Raw genomic sequence first — 17,049 nt, forward strand, 5'->3', positions numbered from 1 at the left:
CAAATGGGAAATCTCCACATTGCTATTACTTTCTCATGCAGAGAAATTTCATCTCCTTGTCTTATTCTTACTCATACTCAGATATTCTACAAAACCCCCAACATGTTTTAATACACTAAAAGCAATGAAAACCCTTTTTTTCTTTCTTAAAGCAATATTTGATTTATCTCTTGCTATATACATACCTCTTTCCTCATATACTACCTTGAGATTCCTTATCCATTTTCTCAGTCCAATTATAATTTGAATCAGGGTTCTGAACTGAATAATTTAAATAAGTTTTGAATAATTCCAGTGTAAAAAGCAGTGAACATAAACCACATTGCGTTTAGGTTAAATTTTCCTTCAGATGGCTTAAACTGTTTCTTTATTTAATATTTAACTATTAAACTGAGCATATAAAAGGGGATTGCCAAATGGGATAAAATAATTATTAACAAAATAATAAATCATAGTAAATTGAAATGCCATTCTTGTCCCATTTTCGTCCGTTTCGTAAAGGGAATGGTTAACTGAAAATATTTGTTGTGTGAACCAAAGACACCCCTTTCAAACAGCTACATTATATTTCTGCGTCTTCATTCCTATAGTCCACCATGAAAATATGAACTGAAGACCATACCTCCAGGTACTACCACTTTAACATCAATTGAATACAGAGTCTTAGTCCATTTGGGCTGCTGTAACAAAATACATAAACTGGTTCTTTATAAACAGCAGAAATGTATTTCTCACAGTTCTGGAGGTGGAGAAATACGAGATCAAGGTGCTGGCAGATTCAGAGTCTGATGAGGGCCTGCATTCTCATAGATGGCACCTTCTGGCTGTTGCCTTACACGGTGGAAGAGGAATAGAAACTTGCTTGGGCCTCTTCTTTTATAAGGGTACTAATTCCTTTCATGAGGGCTCATCTCTCATGATCTAATTATGTCCCCAAAGCCTCACCTGTTAATACCATTTTAGGGGTTAGATTCAACATATTAATTTTGAGGCGGGGGACACCAACATTCAAATCACAGTACCCAGGAAGGTAAGGTTATTTCACAGTCTGATGAGCACTTTATAAAGAGTGACCCCACTTTTGCCAAGAACTTAGGAAAGACCTAGAGTATGCGTAAATAATGTTAGCTATGACTGTTACTGAGAGGTAGCAGCATATCGTAGTTAAGAGACCGGGCTCTGGAAAAAAGACCGCCTGGATTTGAATCTTGGCACAACTACTTACTTCTTGTCATTTTGGACAGTTAATTTTTCTGGGACTCAATTTCCTCATCTGTGGCAAAAAAAAAAAAAAAGTCAGTAATAATGACAACTGTATCATGGAGTTGTCCAGATAATTAAATGCCCTAATACATATAAAATTCTTAGGACTATGCTGAGGCAGTGTAAGTGTTTAATAAAAAATGTTTTCTCAATTTGCTGTTGCTTTTGTCAGAGGTAGCCTAAAATCATGTCCAATGACCTGGAATCCCTTTGTCTGTGTTTCATGGCTTTGATTTTTCAGAGGTTGGCAAAAAATATTGAACTATGGTGAGTACTGCATCTGAATAACAGTAGTGAAAAAGAGCTGGTGTTAAAAGCATCACTGCTACTACAGATCAAATATGGCTCTGTAACAAAACTTAGAAGAGGCGTCCTATTGGGGAATCTGCAGTATGTGTGTGATGATACTAGTGAAGGCTTGGCAGTGTATATTCAAAGTCCAAATTGAAGAAATGAAATCTTGAATAAAATAAAATGCCTTTCCTCTGGGGATCTAAGGATACTCACAACTTTAAACAACTCATTATAGAAAGAAATAAATGGAAATTTAGCCATGCAAACCGTTTCTGCTATTTTTCCTTTAGTGCTCACACTTGGAAATTTTGCTAGTCTAAATGTGTATAATGTATCACATTCATTCATCATGCTCACATTTTGGCAAATGAAAGCCATGAGGATTTAATTAAGGTTTTCTGAATATGTTGTGGGAGGCCTTCTTCCACTTCTGCCAGTGTTTCCTCCAGCTCCTGGCAATTCTTAGTGATATTTGTGCCTGGAACAGGGCAGATGAACCTTGGTAAGAATTAGAGCATCTCACTGGGAATCTTACTTTGGTGTTACTCAGTTCTACGGGTGCTCTCATTCTTTAGTTTCAGGAATTTGGTCTGGGAATTGCTGGCTCTCTTTGGCAGTTTACAGGTTATGATTTGTAATGCAGGTCTGGGAAAATAGTCATGCATCTGCTGGAAGGTAGGAATTGAGCCAGGGCAACTGCTTGAAAGCGTTGACTTTTTGACAATACAGACCGGTTGTTTTTGCTTCCACATATGCAACTCTGTGAACAAAGACAGAGAGGGGACTAATGAATAGTGTATGGCTTTTTATTTACCATAAAGAGACTGTGTATTTTACTGGCATCTCCAAAAATCTAGCTGTTTTACCCTGTGGATGTAGGCATGGAAGTGGGGATAATGCTGAGCAAATGCACAACAATGAGGGAAAAAAAATCCCAGCATCTTTCAGAGTTGGCTGAAGTAAATGATCTGTCCTCTGTATGACACAGAACAAAAAGAAAATGGATTCAGATGAGGAAGAAAGCCAATGTCATATAAATCTACAAGACCAAAACTAAAGGTATGATCTTTTATCATGCTGCTGTCATATTTGAAAAGCCATATACATCAGAGAAGTGCTATTGGCAGGATTTTACCTGGAGCAAAGTTTTTACATTATGTTGCAATCAAGTTGCATGTTTTAATTGAATTCAGACTTTAATACTTAATGTATACAGATTTTATGCTCCTAAATGAAAATTCCAAGATCATTTTTTGATTGTTTTACTATGTGAATTACTTGTTAGTTTAGTTAGCTAATGATAAGGAATAGATTTACTTCAGCCTAAAAACATAATTTAAATATTAAATCTTTAAAATTTTGATGTTGGGAATGGACATGGATTTTCCTGGCCAAGTGTGGTGGCTCATGCATGTAATTTTAGCACTTTGGGAGGCCAAGGGGGTAGGATCACTTGAGGCTGGGAGTTCAAGACCAGCCTGGGCAACATAGTAAGACCTCATCTCTATAAAAAATGTAAAAATTAGCTACTCTGTAGTCCCAGTTACTTGGAGGCTGAGGCAGGAGGATTGCTTGAGCCCAGGAGCTCAAGGTTGCAGTGAGCTATGGTTGTGCCACTGTAATTAATGTCAATAATCATCATAGAAATGCAAATGAAAATTACAATGAGTTATTGTCTTTCTCAGTTAGAATGGCTAATATTAAAAAGTCAGAAAATAACAGGCGTTAGTGAGGATGTGGGAAAACGGAGAATGCTTATACACTGTTGGTTGAAATGTAAATTAGTACAACCCTTATAGAAAACAATATGTAGATGTCTCAAATAACTAAAAATAGAATGACCATTTGATCCAGCAATCCTACTATTGGGTCTCTGCCCGATAGTTTATCATAACATTATTCACAGCAGCAAAGATATGGAATCAACCTAAGTGTCCATCAGTGGATGACTGGATATAGAAAATGTGGTATACATACACAATGGAATATTATTTAGCCATAACAAAGAATGAAATCATGTATTTTGCAGCAACATCAATAGAACTGGAGGTCATTATCTTCAGTGAAATAAGTCATACACAGAAAGACAAATGTCACATGTTCTCAAAAGTGTTAAAAAATGCATACACGGCTGGGCGCAGTGGCTCACGCCTGTAATCCCACCGCTTTGGGAGGTCAAGGCAGGCAGATCACTTGAGGCCAGGAGTTAGAGACCAGCCTAGCCAACATGTTGAGACCCCGTCTCTACTAAAAATACAAAAATTAGCTGGGTGTGGAGGTGCGTGCCTATAATCCTAGCTAGTTAGGAGGCTGAGGCAGGAGAATTGCTTGAACCCAGGAGGCAGAGCAGAGGTTGCAATGAGCCAGGATCGTACCACTGCACTCCAGCCTGGAAGACAGAGGGAGAACTTGTCTCTCTCTCACACACACACACAAATGCATACACAAGGACATAGAGTGTGTAATGATAGAGAGTGGAGACTTAGAAGGATGAGGAGTTGAGAGAAGAAGGAATGATGAAAAATTACTTAATGAGTACGATGTATTATATTCAGGTGATGGATGCCCTAAACCCACTGACTTGACCATTATGCAATCTATACATGTAACAAAATTGCACTTGCACCCTATAAATTTGTATGAATTTGAAAAAACTCAAAATAAAAATATTTATTCAGATCCTAAGTATCAGGCACTTCACTGGCTCTAGAGTTTCTGCTGATAAGGTTTGATTCCTGGCCTGGAGAATATCTCAAAGTTATGAAAAACTAATACTAAACAAGTAATCATGATGAAACAGAATTATGCAGTCTCTGATGAGAGGCACCAGACAGGGATGTACAAGCTGTCAGATGATTGGGGTTCAACTTCAACTTTCAATGCTTACAGATACTTTGATCTTTGGTTAGTTATTCACCTCTCTGAGCCTCAATTTCCCATCTCTCAAATGGAGACAGAATTAGAATCTACCTCACGATGGTGTTGAGAATTTGAACTACATCAATCCCTGTGAGATGTGTAACAGTACCTGGCACATATTATGATTGGCTTTGATACCAATCACAAAAATTGTAAACACATTACATTTAGCTTTCCTATAGTACCCTGTATTAGTCTCTTTTTCACAGTGCTATAAAGAACTACCTGAGACTGGGTAATTGATGAAGGAAAGAGGTTTAACTGACTCACAGTTCTGCAGGTTTAACAAAAAGCATAACTGAGAGGCCTCAGGAAACTTACAATCATGGTGGAAGGCAAAGGAGAAGCAAGCATCTTATTTACTTGGTGGCAAGAGAGAGAGACAAAGGGGCAAGCTCCAAAATAATCTCCTTTGACTCCGTGTCTCATATCCAGGGCATACTGATGCAAGGGTATGCCCCTTGTGGGGCATACAGCCTTAAGCAACTCTACCCTTGCCCACAGCCTTAAGCAACTCTACCCTTGTGGCTCTGCAGCCCCTGAAGCTGCTTTCACAGGCTGCCATTGAGTGCTTGTGGCTTTTCCAGATACACGGTGCAAGGTATCCGTGGATCTGCCATTGTGGGGTCTGGAGGATGGTGGCTTTCTTCTCACAGATCCACTAGGCAGTGCCCCAGTGGGAACTCTGTGTGGGGGCTCCAACCCCACATTTCCCCTCTGCACTGCCATAGGAGAGGGCTGCCACTGCAGCGGACTTCTGTCTGGAGTTCAAGGTGTTTCCACACATCCTCTGAAATCTAGACAGAGGCTTCTAAGCCTCAGCTCTTGCCTTCTGCACACCTGTAGACCCATCACCACATGGAAACCACAAAGACTTGGAGCTTGCACCCTCTGAAGCCATGGCCTGAGCTGTACCTTGGCGCCTTTTAGCCATGGCTGGAGCTAGAGTAGCTGGGAGGCGGGGTGTCATGTCCCAAGGCTTCACAGAGCAGTGGGGCCCTTGGCCCCACCCACAAAACCATTTTTCCCTTGTAGGCCTCTGGGTCTCTAATGGGAGGGGCTGCCTTGAAGATCTCTGACATGCCCTGGAGACATTTTCCCCTTTGTCTTGGTGATTGACATTTGGGTCCTCTTTAGGCAACTGTCTGCAACCAGCTTGAATTTCTCCCCAGAAAATGAGTTTCTCTTTTCTACCACATGGTCAGGCTGCAAATTTTCCAAACTTTCATGCACTACTTCCAATTTCAGATCACGTCTGTGTGAATGCATATGACTATACGCTGTGAGGAGCAGCCAGGCTACATCTTGAATGCTTTGGTGCTTTGAAATTTCTTCTGCTGGATACCCTAAATCATCTCTCTCAAGTTCAAAGTTCCACAGATCTCTAGTGCAGGGGCAAATTGCTACCATTCTCTTTGCTAAAGTATAGCAAGAGTGCCCTTTACTCCAGTTCCCAATAAGTTCCTCATCTTCATCTGAAACCACCTCAGCCTGGACCTCATTGTTCATATCCATGTCAGCATCTGGGTCAAAATCATTCAACAAGTCTCTAAGAAGTTCTGAACTTTTCCACATCTTCCTGTCTTCTTCTGAGCCATCCGAATTTCTCCAACCTCTGCCCATTACCCATTTCTAAAGTTGCTTCCACATTTACAGGTATCTTTATAGCCATGCCCTACTCCCACTATCAATTTACTGTATTAGTTCATTTTCACACTGTTATAAATAACTACCTGAGACTGAAATTTATGACGAAAAGAAACTTAATTCACACACACTTCTACAAGCTTAACAGGCACCATGATTGAGAGGCCTCGGGAAACTTACAATCATAGTGGAAGGTAAAGAGGAAGCAAGCACCTTCTTCACATAGGGGCACGATACAGGGGAAGAGAGGGTGAAGCAAGAAATGCCACACACTTTTTTTTTTTTTTTTTTTTTGAGACAGAGTCTCGCTGTGTCGCCCAGGCTGGAGTGCAGTGGCGCGATCTCAGCTCACTGCAAGCTCCGCCTCCCGGGTTCCTGCCATTCTCCTGCCTCAGCCTCTCCGAGTAGCTGGGACTACAGGCGCCCGCCACCACGTCCGGCTAGTTTTTTGTATTTTTAGTAGAGACGGGGTTTCACCATGGTCTCGATCTCCTGACCTAGTGATCCGCCTGCCTCAGCCTCCCAAAGTGCTGGGATTACAAGCGTGAGCCACCGCGCCCGGCCCGCACTTTTAAACCATTAGATCTTGTGAGAGCTCACTCAGTATCACAAGAGCAGCAAGGGGGAAATCCGCCTCCATGATTCAGTCACCTCCCACCAGGCCCCTAATCCAATTTGACATGAGATTCAGGTAGGGACACATCCAAGCCATACCATGTCCTATAAATAATGATATCACTCATGCATTGATCTCATTGGTTTGTGTGAGAAATATGATAATGATGCCAATTCATTCATTCTGTGCCTTTGAATAATACCTACTTGATATTTATATCTCAGGCTCTATACCAAAATCGTATCTAATATAAATGACCTTAACTCCTCTTATGTCAAACTTAAATACTCAACATTTCTACTTGAATGTTTTGTAGTTAGGTATTAGTTTGGCTACATGTTATCAAAAATGTCAAATGTTGGTTCTTTAGCAAGACAGAGTTTTTTTCTCAAGTGAGAGAAATCCAGAGTTAAGATAGCCAGGGCTAGTATAATCATGGACCCAGGCCCTTTTAAACTTTCTCCTTTATCCTTAAGGTGTATATCTTCTTCCCACTCCAAAATGTCTGCTAAAGCACCTGTCATTGTCTGTATCCCAGCAATCAGGAAAAGGACCAATAAAAAAGAAGGGTCTAAGGCACTCTCTAGATATCTGGCAACCTGCCTCAAAACAATTCTTACATTTTTTTTTGCTCATAACTTAGGCACATGGCTGCAATGAGCTCGGACAGCAGTTGGGGAGTATGGTTTCTGAAGCATCCACATGTCTAGCTAAGAGCGGGAGTCTAATATTAAGAAGGCAGAAGAAAAGGAATATTGGAAAGTACGCATTTAGCAATCTCTGCTAAAGCAGAGAGTCCATGGACGTCAAAGTTGACTGCCACCTACTGGTTAGATGACTTTGGGCAAAATGCTTCATTTCTCTATGCCTTAATTTACATATCAGGGTCATAGATATGTTTCAGGAACAAGTGAGGGCAATCAGCACTAAAAATAGTGCTGTGCATGTGGAAAGTGCTCATTTCAATGTATGGAATGCCACTGAAGAAAACTGAGTGGGAAGAGGCTGTCACGTGACTGAAGTGTTAAAATGATGACTGTAGCTAATATCGAGCAAAGATAAGAAGGAAGAGAAGCTTCAATGTAGAGAAAGAGGTAGAAGACTTTTGTAGTGGTGCCAGTAGAATTGGGAGAAGGAGTTGTCTTTAGGGTATATTTTGACAGTGAACAAATAAAATTTATGGATATAGGCTGGGAAAAAACGAGTAAAGACAACTTGAAAAATTTGGCCTGTGGTAGTCTTATATATGTTTTTTTTTTTTTTTTTTCCACTATGCTGTGATTTTTTTTTTTCACAAAAATCATCACCTTATCTCACTGGCACTATCCACCACAGTGTCTCACACATGATAAGTGCTATGCAAATGGTCTAGTCGATTCAGTAAGAAAATTAGCTACCCTTAACTGTTTTTGGGTTCTCGGTTTTCTCATTTGTTCTTAGACACATATCTGTTGATACAATAATTATAAAGTTATAATAATATAAATATAGTGGAAGTGTCCTAATTTATGTGTAAAATAAATTTTGTCATTTAAGTGAGCTGAATTCTGTAACTCCTTTTAAAAGTGTAAAACCACCGCTATAGTTTCTGCTTCTCTACCATGCTTTACCTACAAAGACATTAAAGATATATAATATTGCGGTTAATTTTAGAGACAGTATGGTGGAGTAGAAAGAATAGAACTTTATAAGCAGTCTGAGTTAAATTCAGTACCAGCGCAAATATTTAGGTTCTCTGAGTTTTTTTATTATTTGAGTCCTTCTAAAAACATTTCCAATTCAGATCCCTGCGTAGCATATTTTTCTGGAGGTCTTGTTTGTCTGGAATTGTTGTTGTTGTTATTATTATGCCATCTATTTAAGTTATAATTAAGCTGGCTATCAAATTATTGGCTCAATATTATTTTCCTTTAATATTTTGGAAATATTATACTGTCTTTGTGTAACCAGTGACATCTGACATTATTTGATTCTTATACTTTTACAGGTGATCTGCTCTGTCTGCAGGCTATATATTTTCTTCTATCTTTGTTTTTTCACATTTCGCCATATTTGTTCTCTTTGTCAATGTATGGATTGCTTATATTTGGGATATTTTATCTTTCATCTGTGTGTTTTTGTGTTTTTATCTTCTGGCACCCCTACTATCTAAGTGGCTTATCCATCTATCTCTGTAGATCCTCTTTAGCCCTTCCTGCCTCCTTCATACATCTGATTACTTGTTCTTCAGCAGATTCCATCTTACTATTTATACAATAGATTGTTTTGTTTGTTTCATGTCATTTTTGTCCTTTTCTGTTTCATTACTGTAATTTTCTGATTTGATTATTCTCATATCTTCTCTTATCCCCTAAGTATAAATGATACATTATAATTTTAAATAATAATGATATATTATTATTATTTTGAATTATATGTGAATTTGTTTCAGTAACTCTGCATTGAATGATAGTCTTTCCAGGAGTATAATTTATATTTAAGTTATGTAATTCCTGTGTCCAGTAACTTTTGCCTGTGACTTCATATTCCCGTAGGAAGAAGTTCTAGGTATACTGTTGATCGTGTATGGGGAAGGGCTCAAGCCGAACATTGCTCTGTGTTGGTCTGATGAGGATTAGGGAAAAGTGAACACTGAATGCCAGGGTAGAGGACCCTGTGACCACAACATGCCAAGGAACATCTTAGGTAGACTTGTCCTTATAAACCCTTAGAAAGATGTAGCTTTCGGGGAGCCAGTGTCTCCATTCTGTAATCCAACCTTCCTGGTTGTAGGAGGAGCAGTGGAGGAAGGAATTCTCATGGTTTTCTGGTCCATCCCATTCTGCTTCCCTCATGAACTTCAGTTCTTAGGTCTGGACTCCCACTGCTGCTGTTTGCTCTGGTGAAGAAACCCAGTATGGTTTTCTGAGGCTGTGCTGGAGAGAGGCAAGAAGAGATTGTAAACTATGTTTGCAGTCTTTTCCTGCCACCCATGACTGTCCTGGGTGGAGGGGTACACTGGCCCTCATTCTTTCTGCATCCAGACACCACTTCAAGAAAATATTCCGTTTCTCCAAAGGGCTTGTAATTTCTATTATTGCTGCTTTTGTTGTCATTAACTTTTGTTAATTATTGGAATCCAAGTTCCCTTCTGGTTTCTATAACTTCTCTAGGTTAATTTCATAAGAGAAAGCAGGGTGTTCATCTCAGTTTATTGTCTTGTATGCTCTGCCACTCTTTAATATATAACAGTATGCAGACCTTAAACATCTTCAGGAAATACATTCTAAATTGAACATGTCTAACAATATAATCTTTCATTTTTACATATTTAAGCTCTGGTATTATTTTTAAATTTTAAAGTTTTATATTTCTTTATAAAAGTTTTGTTTAATCACCCACCGCTTAATGAAACTTAACATTCCTCTCATTTTTTTTCTAATCGGTGGACAAGAGAAGTATGTAATATTTGCTTGTAAAATTATTTGTCCTTATGCACCTTAGAAATTGACTAACTTTTCTAAAATATGAGTTCAATTTCCATTTTCATACTTATGAGATAATAAAACTGTAAGCCTGCAGTGTGATGCCCTGTAGTTAGATGTTATTTGCCTTTATTGCCATGGCCTTGTGAAAACAAATACTTCACCACAAATAAAGTAGACAAAATAGGTTTGGCTTTTGAAATACCGCAAATAAAGTTAGAGAAACTGGCAGCTCTCTTCTCTTCTAAATATTATGAAAACAATTGCTGTGAAAATAAATTGCTGTTTTTCCCATTTACCCATTTTTTCATTCGTATGTTTGTTGAAATGGGTTTTTGTTTGACTATGAAATGGTATGTATATTTCAGTGACCCAAAACACAGTATAGGACACCAGGTATTTAAGGAATCATTGAGCAGGTTTTTTATTTTGAGGGCCTTCAGAAGTTCAAAGCCAATGATAATCACAATGTATTTATTAATATGCTTCTTAGATTAAGCTACTGGACATGATTCATTGGAATTTAAAGATGCAAATTAATTAATAATGGGAAATTCTTTATTTATTTATTTTTTTTTTGAGACGGAGTCTCGCTCTGTCGCCCAGGCTGGAGTGCAGTGGCGCGATCTCGGCTCACTGCAAGCTCCGCCTCCCGGGTTCATGCCATTCTCCTGCCTCAGCCTCTCCGAGTAGCTGGGACTACAGGCGCCCGCCACCACGCCTGGCTAATTTTTTGTATTTTTAGTAGAGACGGGGTTTCACTGTGGTCTTGATCTCCTGACCTCATGATCCACCCGCCTCGGCCTCCCAAAGTACTGGGATTACAGGCGTGAGCCACCGCGCCCGGCCAATAATGGGAATTTCTTAATGATTAAGACACATCATGGACTCTATTAGAAAGACAGGTTGAGGGAGGGAAAACAACTATATGTCAGCATTCTAGGCTAGCTCCTTTCTCTACTATATAATTTGGAAGTTAGCCTGGTGTATTCTGCACTTGTTTAAAACACATTTATTGAATGTTTTACAATTATGTGTTTTCCCTGTTTGCTTGGGTAGGTGACCTTTGGTTCAGCTTCTGTGTACGTACACAATGTAATTGAAGCCTTTAAAGAGTTCTAAGGAAATGGAATTAGTTTTCAAGATGTTGTCTCTCAGAGAAATCTCGCCAGGAGAAATGAAGGTTCTGGGGTTAAATAGCTGCCTGTGTAATGGTAGGACTATATCGTTTATTTTTCTCTACTTCATTTTCTCTTCCTTTCTTTTCTCTTTTGCCATATATTGTATTTTCTCTCTTTGGTAAGTATGTATTGTGATTCAACTAGGAACCAGGACTAACAGAATCAATTAGGATGTTTATGACCTTAAACAAGTTAGTTTCAAATGATATGTGTGCTAAAGCAAATAGATTAATTTCATATATTGTGAATAATACCACCACAAAATATGGTATAGTCAAATAAGGCTGATTCTAAAAAGTCACATAACAAAATATATACTTAGGAATTATTTCCCAAGCAAAAAATAAAATCCTTTTTAGTGGAAAAATATTTTTGTTGAATGGATTGGATTTTTAACTGAAAAAAGAAGTTATTCAAAACCAAATCTAATAAATAATAAAATCAAGTTGTATTATTATTAGTAATAGCTTTGTATCCTTAAGATAACTAATGAAATGTAATTTAGAAAAAAATGTATTTGTAGGCTCTAAACTGATTAAGAAGCAATTATTGGAAGAGAAGTTTCAGATGTGATCAAACACCAATATCATCATTAAAGTAATGCATAGATTTCAAAAGAGATGGTTGTTAGTGTACTTATCTGCATATTTATGTACCGGTATATTTGTAAATATATCAGTCTTACCCTTGTGGAGTCACATTTTGTGCTCTTGTGCTATTATTGTAAGATACCACCTAGCTCATATATTGGGAGAGGAGATGAAAAAAGAGAACGAACAAAGAGAGAGGTGTTAAGTCCTGCTTATGTGCAATAAAATTCAACTAGGCTACAAACTTTGAGGTAAAGACACAAATCTTCCAGGCAAGAATAATATGTTACTCAATGATTAGACCTGATTCACTGAGTTTACTGGTTAGCATATTACAAAAAGTTCTCTATTGTGACTCACTGTGTCCATCAGCTTTAAAAAAAAATAGTCCAGAGACATGGGAAAGGAGTAGAATTAGACACAAAGAGACAACAAAGAAGAAAAATACAGTCTAATCTGTTCGGAGTTTGTAGACATGTAAAATAATAGAACCTGCATATGAATTCTAAAGAAATTTTTAACTATGGACTGCTACTAAAATTATATTGTTCGATAATGCAAAGGAGATGAGTAAAGTATTATTCCCATCCCCAATATGTGTATTGTTATGTAATAATGATGGATTACTTACCTTTTTATCCTCAGATTAAAAAACCCAGCCTTTGATATTAAGTAGCTTTAGAGAACATTTGTCTATTTCTTTTTCTCTTCCTTTTTTTTTCCTGACTAGCGTACGAAGCCCTTTCTTATGTTTGAGTAATTATTTACTCTGTGGTCCTTGGTTAGCTAGAATCTACCTACAATTATAGAACCTAAGCAGGACCTTTGGACATTTATAGCAGTTGAAGCATGAATATGTGCCTTGTTATCAGCAATCAGGACTTGGTAATGTAGGCAGAGACAGTGGGCATTCATCATGGTGATGGAGGGAAAAGTCACATGTCGTTTCCAGTTTCAGACAGAGCTGTGCAGTAGCAGCATCCAATGCCTGGTGGTGAAAAGTGTAGAAACTAGTTCAGAGTCTGTTTGTTGTCCCCAGAATGGTAAGATTTTTCATTTATTCATTTAATATTTATTGAGATCTCTCTGTAGCCCCAGTATTGTTCTAAAACACTGTGCATTGATTAATCTCATGTATTCTTTATAAAAATTACCTGAGGTAAGCACTATTTTTATCCCCATCGCACACATGAAGTAATAAGGAATAGAAAAGAGAAGCAAATTGTTCCAAACAAGGCTGTAATTAAGTGGCAGAGTTGGGATTCAAACCCAGATAGTATGGCTTTGGTATGTAAGTGTTTATCCAATTTTCTGTCCAGCTTCCCTTTGCCACTGCTTATCTTCCAAGCCTGGTACCAGAGTTTTACAATAATTCTATGAGTTACCCAATATTATTTTAATAACTATTTTTATGCTTGGAATACTCAAATTCATTTCAGCTAAAGATATTCCTGATATCTTAGTTATTCCATAAATAAATTAGCTCTATGATTATAAACATCAATTAATCTCAAGTCCTGTACATATATATTTGCATATTCACACGTATTTTTGTGTTCTTACATTTTAATCACTGTAAGAATCAAATAAAAAAAATGTTTGGAGAATTACTTTGTCAACTAACAAGATTAAATTAATTTAATTTAATTTCAACAAACATTATTCCTCACTTCTTAGATGTAATCTGAATGGTAGATACAGACTACGTCATGGCAAATATCACCTATTGTTTACTAAAATACATCTGCCTTCATCCAGGCAAGAAACAGAAACTACAGTAGATATTCAAATAGATAATATATTGCAAGGAGTTAGTTATAAAAATGTTGGAGGAGTTTGAGAAACAAAAGGGAGAAAGTGGCTTTACTTAGACTTCAAATTACAGGACGCCTCTGCTGTATCTATTGCTGGAAGAATAAAAGTGAGGAGGTATAATCCAGAGATCAGTAATTACGAAAGCCCATTCTCTCCGTGGAGCTGGAGACCTAGTGTGAGTTTGAGAACTAAAAGCTAATTTCTAATTACATTAAATTCTAGTACCATTTTAACGTATAGCCATTCAGATATTACTTTGCTTAGCAAGTTATTTTTAATTAAAATTTTATTAAATTTTTGTTGGTTGCGAGCAAATTTTAGGTGGAATTCTACTAAGAATGACTGCTATACTCTGCCTCATTTCAATGAGAGAGCTGATAAGATTATCGAAAACAGTCATTAACATTTCATCAATTCTATACATGGGGAATATCTTTTGGTCAAGCTCTACCATCTTGGCTAATGTTGCATTATTTTTCAAATGCGGTACCCAAATAGTATCAAGTATCAGAGTGGGAAAAATGTCTTTGAGACTTTCGGTTTTAATTTAGCAAGGTATATAACTGGATGATTCCTTATGCTCTCTTTTTGCTTACCTATGCAAGTTCTGATAAACTTTGGTACCAAAGGAACCAAAATGATTTCTCTATATCACTGTATATAGAAAGGTATGAATCCCACTGTACAGTAATGACGTGCTTTATTATTAAGAACTAAATTTGGCTTAAAATGTGGCTGCAGCTGTCATCCAATTAGTATCAGAGAGAACATTTTCGTAACTACTCTACTAAAAAAAGTTTTTTGAACAGTTATTCTTCAACACCTAAATAAACATTACTGATAATCTACCTAGAACATTAATTTAAAATGCCATTTGAGAATGTATTTATGATTAATTGAACTTGATGAGCATCTTAGGATAGAGTGTCATTGAAAATCAATAGACAATAGGTTATTTTATGAATAAGATAATTAATAAAACCTCTCCACCTTTCTTTATTAAAATATTTTAATTATCTCTCTTATGCATATTTGTTTACTCTCAATTTAAGGGAACAAAATGTTATTAACATTTGTTGAGTGGATACCTTTGGGTGAGTGCATCCCTAAGCACATTACATATGCCATCTGATTTTACTTACTAACAAGCCTGTGGGGAGTATTAATAACCATTTTTACATTTAAGAAAATTGAGAATCAGGGTACTTAAAGCTGGAAGTGGAGGAGCTGAGCTAAGAACCCGTGTTTCTTTGATTCTAAAGCAAATACAAATTTCATCACAACCACTGCAAGAGAAATTCCTTGGAGAAAAAGAATTGAAGCTGTTACTACCTACAGATAATAGGCCCATATAATTTGGTTCTTATGTTTCCAAAACATAAATGGAATTTTACAGTATCTAAGGCATATGTATTTTTTTTTAATAAATGAAAAATGGTGTAGTTGGGAGAAAAATCTTTACCACATACTATAGTCTCGTGGCAGCACTAGCAAGGTCCCTGTTAGCTGTAGAGGAGCGGGGCCAACTATTTGGGTATGTGAGTTCAAATTCTTATACAGAGGATGGAGAAGAGGCCATAGAAACAGTGTCAGGTGTCAGGAATGTGTATGAGGTAGTAGGAACAGAGTTCTAAGGAGCACAGAATAGACTGAAGTCTAGATCTGTTTTAAGCATTGGAAGTTGTCAAGAGCTGGGCTCAGCTGGAGAGAGCCGATTAAGGCAACCAGCTAAAATGAAAGTAGCAGTCACACCTTTAAGCACTGTGATAGTCTAAGCAAGATATAAAATGGAAACAAGTGCCAGCTCTCCATCGTTTCATTCCCGCCCTCCCCCCCGCCCCACTCCGCACCCTCCCCCCCGCCCCACTCCGCACCCTCCCGCCATGTAATGGCTCCAGGCCAGTGGATCAGCACCCATGTGGGAATTGTCTCACTCCCAAAGAAGCCTTGAACCAAAGGCTCTGCCATTTCATGGACCAGTGGGTTGACAAAAAGGAGGAAAGGAAGAGCTCATGGTGGAAAAGTGCTGAGTTCTGAGAATGGGGAAAAGTGACCTCAAGATTCACCCCAATCCCCAAAAGTAGGTCTTAGCAGCAGAGGCACCTGGGGGAGGCCTCAACTGAAAGCACCCTATAAAGAGGCCTCTGGGCTATGAATGGTGGCTCATGCCTGTAATCTCAGCACTTTGGGAGGCCAAGGTGGGTGGATCACTTGAGGTCAGGAGTTCTAGACTGGCCTGGCCAACACGGGGAAACCCCATCACCACTAAAAATACAAAATTAGCCAGGTGCGGTGGCAGGCGCCTATAATCCCAGCTACTTGGGAGGCTGAGGCAGGAGAATTGTTTGAACCTGGGAGGTGGAGATTGCAGTGAACCGAGATTGCCATTGCACTCAAGCCTGGGTGACAGTGTGAGACTCTGTCTCATAAATAAATAAATAAATAAATAAATAAATAAATAAAAGAGGCCTCTAAATGGAGGCACCTGAGACAGGGAAGCAGTTGGATGTTAACAGCTTGGCTAGCCAGGAGAGCCTGTGTCCTTGACTGCGACTCCTTTCAGAGACTGCAGTTTACTCTCTGTGCTCCAAGTCTGCTGTGGGGAGGACTGTGTTCCTCTGTGAGGCCTGCAGGAGAAAGACTTTGTAATTGCTTACGGTTAAGTCTCAAAAATCATACATAAGATCTTGGCTGGAGCCAGACATTTCAGAGATGAGAGGAATGGAATGTTCCTTTACAGGCAGAGGGCCATGGCAGATGGTTGGGAATCAATGCTACTTCTACACTGAGGTGAAGCATGCAGAGGCACCAGGGAAACCTACCCACAGAGGGTGGTACTCTCAGACACAAGGTCCCAGAATTGAAGAACCAGAATTTTGAGTGGAAATAGTATTTGGGGCCATTAGATAATATCTTTCCCTCTTTCATTTATTTGGAAGATGGCTCAGGGAAGAGAAACATATAACATATTTTGTGGCTTTTTTTCTTCCAAAAAATTAAGCACTAAAGTGGGAAGATGATTTAAAACTAATGTGATGAGAGATGCTTTGTTTTCAGTGTCTGTCCCCTCCAAAACTCAAGTCGAAATTTAATCCCTAATGCAGCAGTAGTGAGAGATGATTGGGTCATGAGGGCTCTCCCCTTACGAATGGATTAATTTATTGATTAATGTGTTAATGGATTAATAGGTTATCTTGAGAGTGTGGCTAGTGGCTTTGTAAAAAGAGTAAGAAAGACTTGAGTGTGTTAGCATGTAAGCA

This window comes from Symphalangus syndactylus, chromosome 10 (assembly GCF_028878055.3).
Source record: "Symphalangus syndactylus isolate Jambi chromosome 10, NHGRI_mSymSyn1-v2.1_pri, whole genome shotgun sequence".
Lineage (NCBI taxonomy): Eukaryota > Metazoa > Chordata > Mammalia > Primates > Hylobatidae > Symphalangus > Symphalangus syndactylus.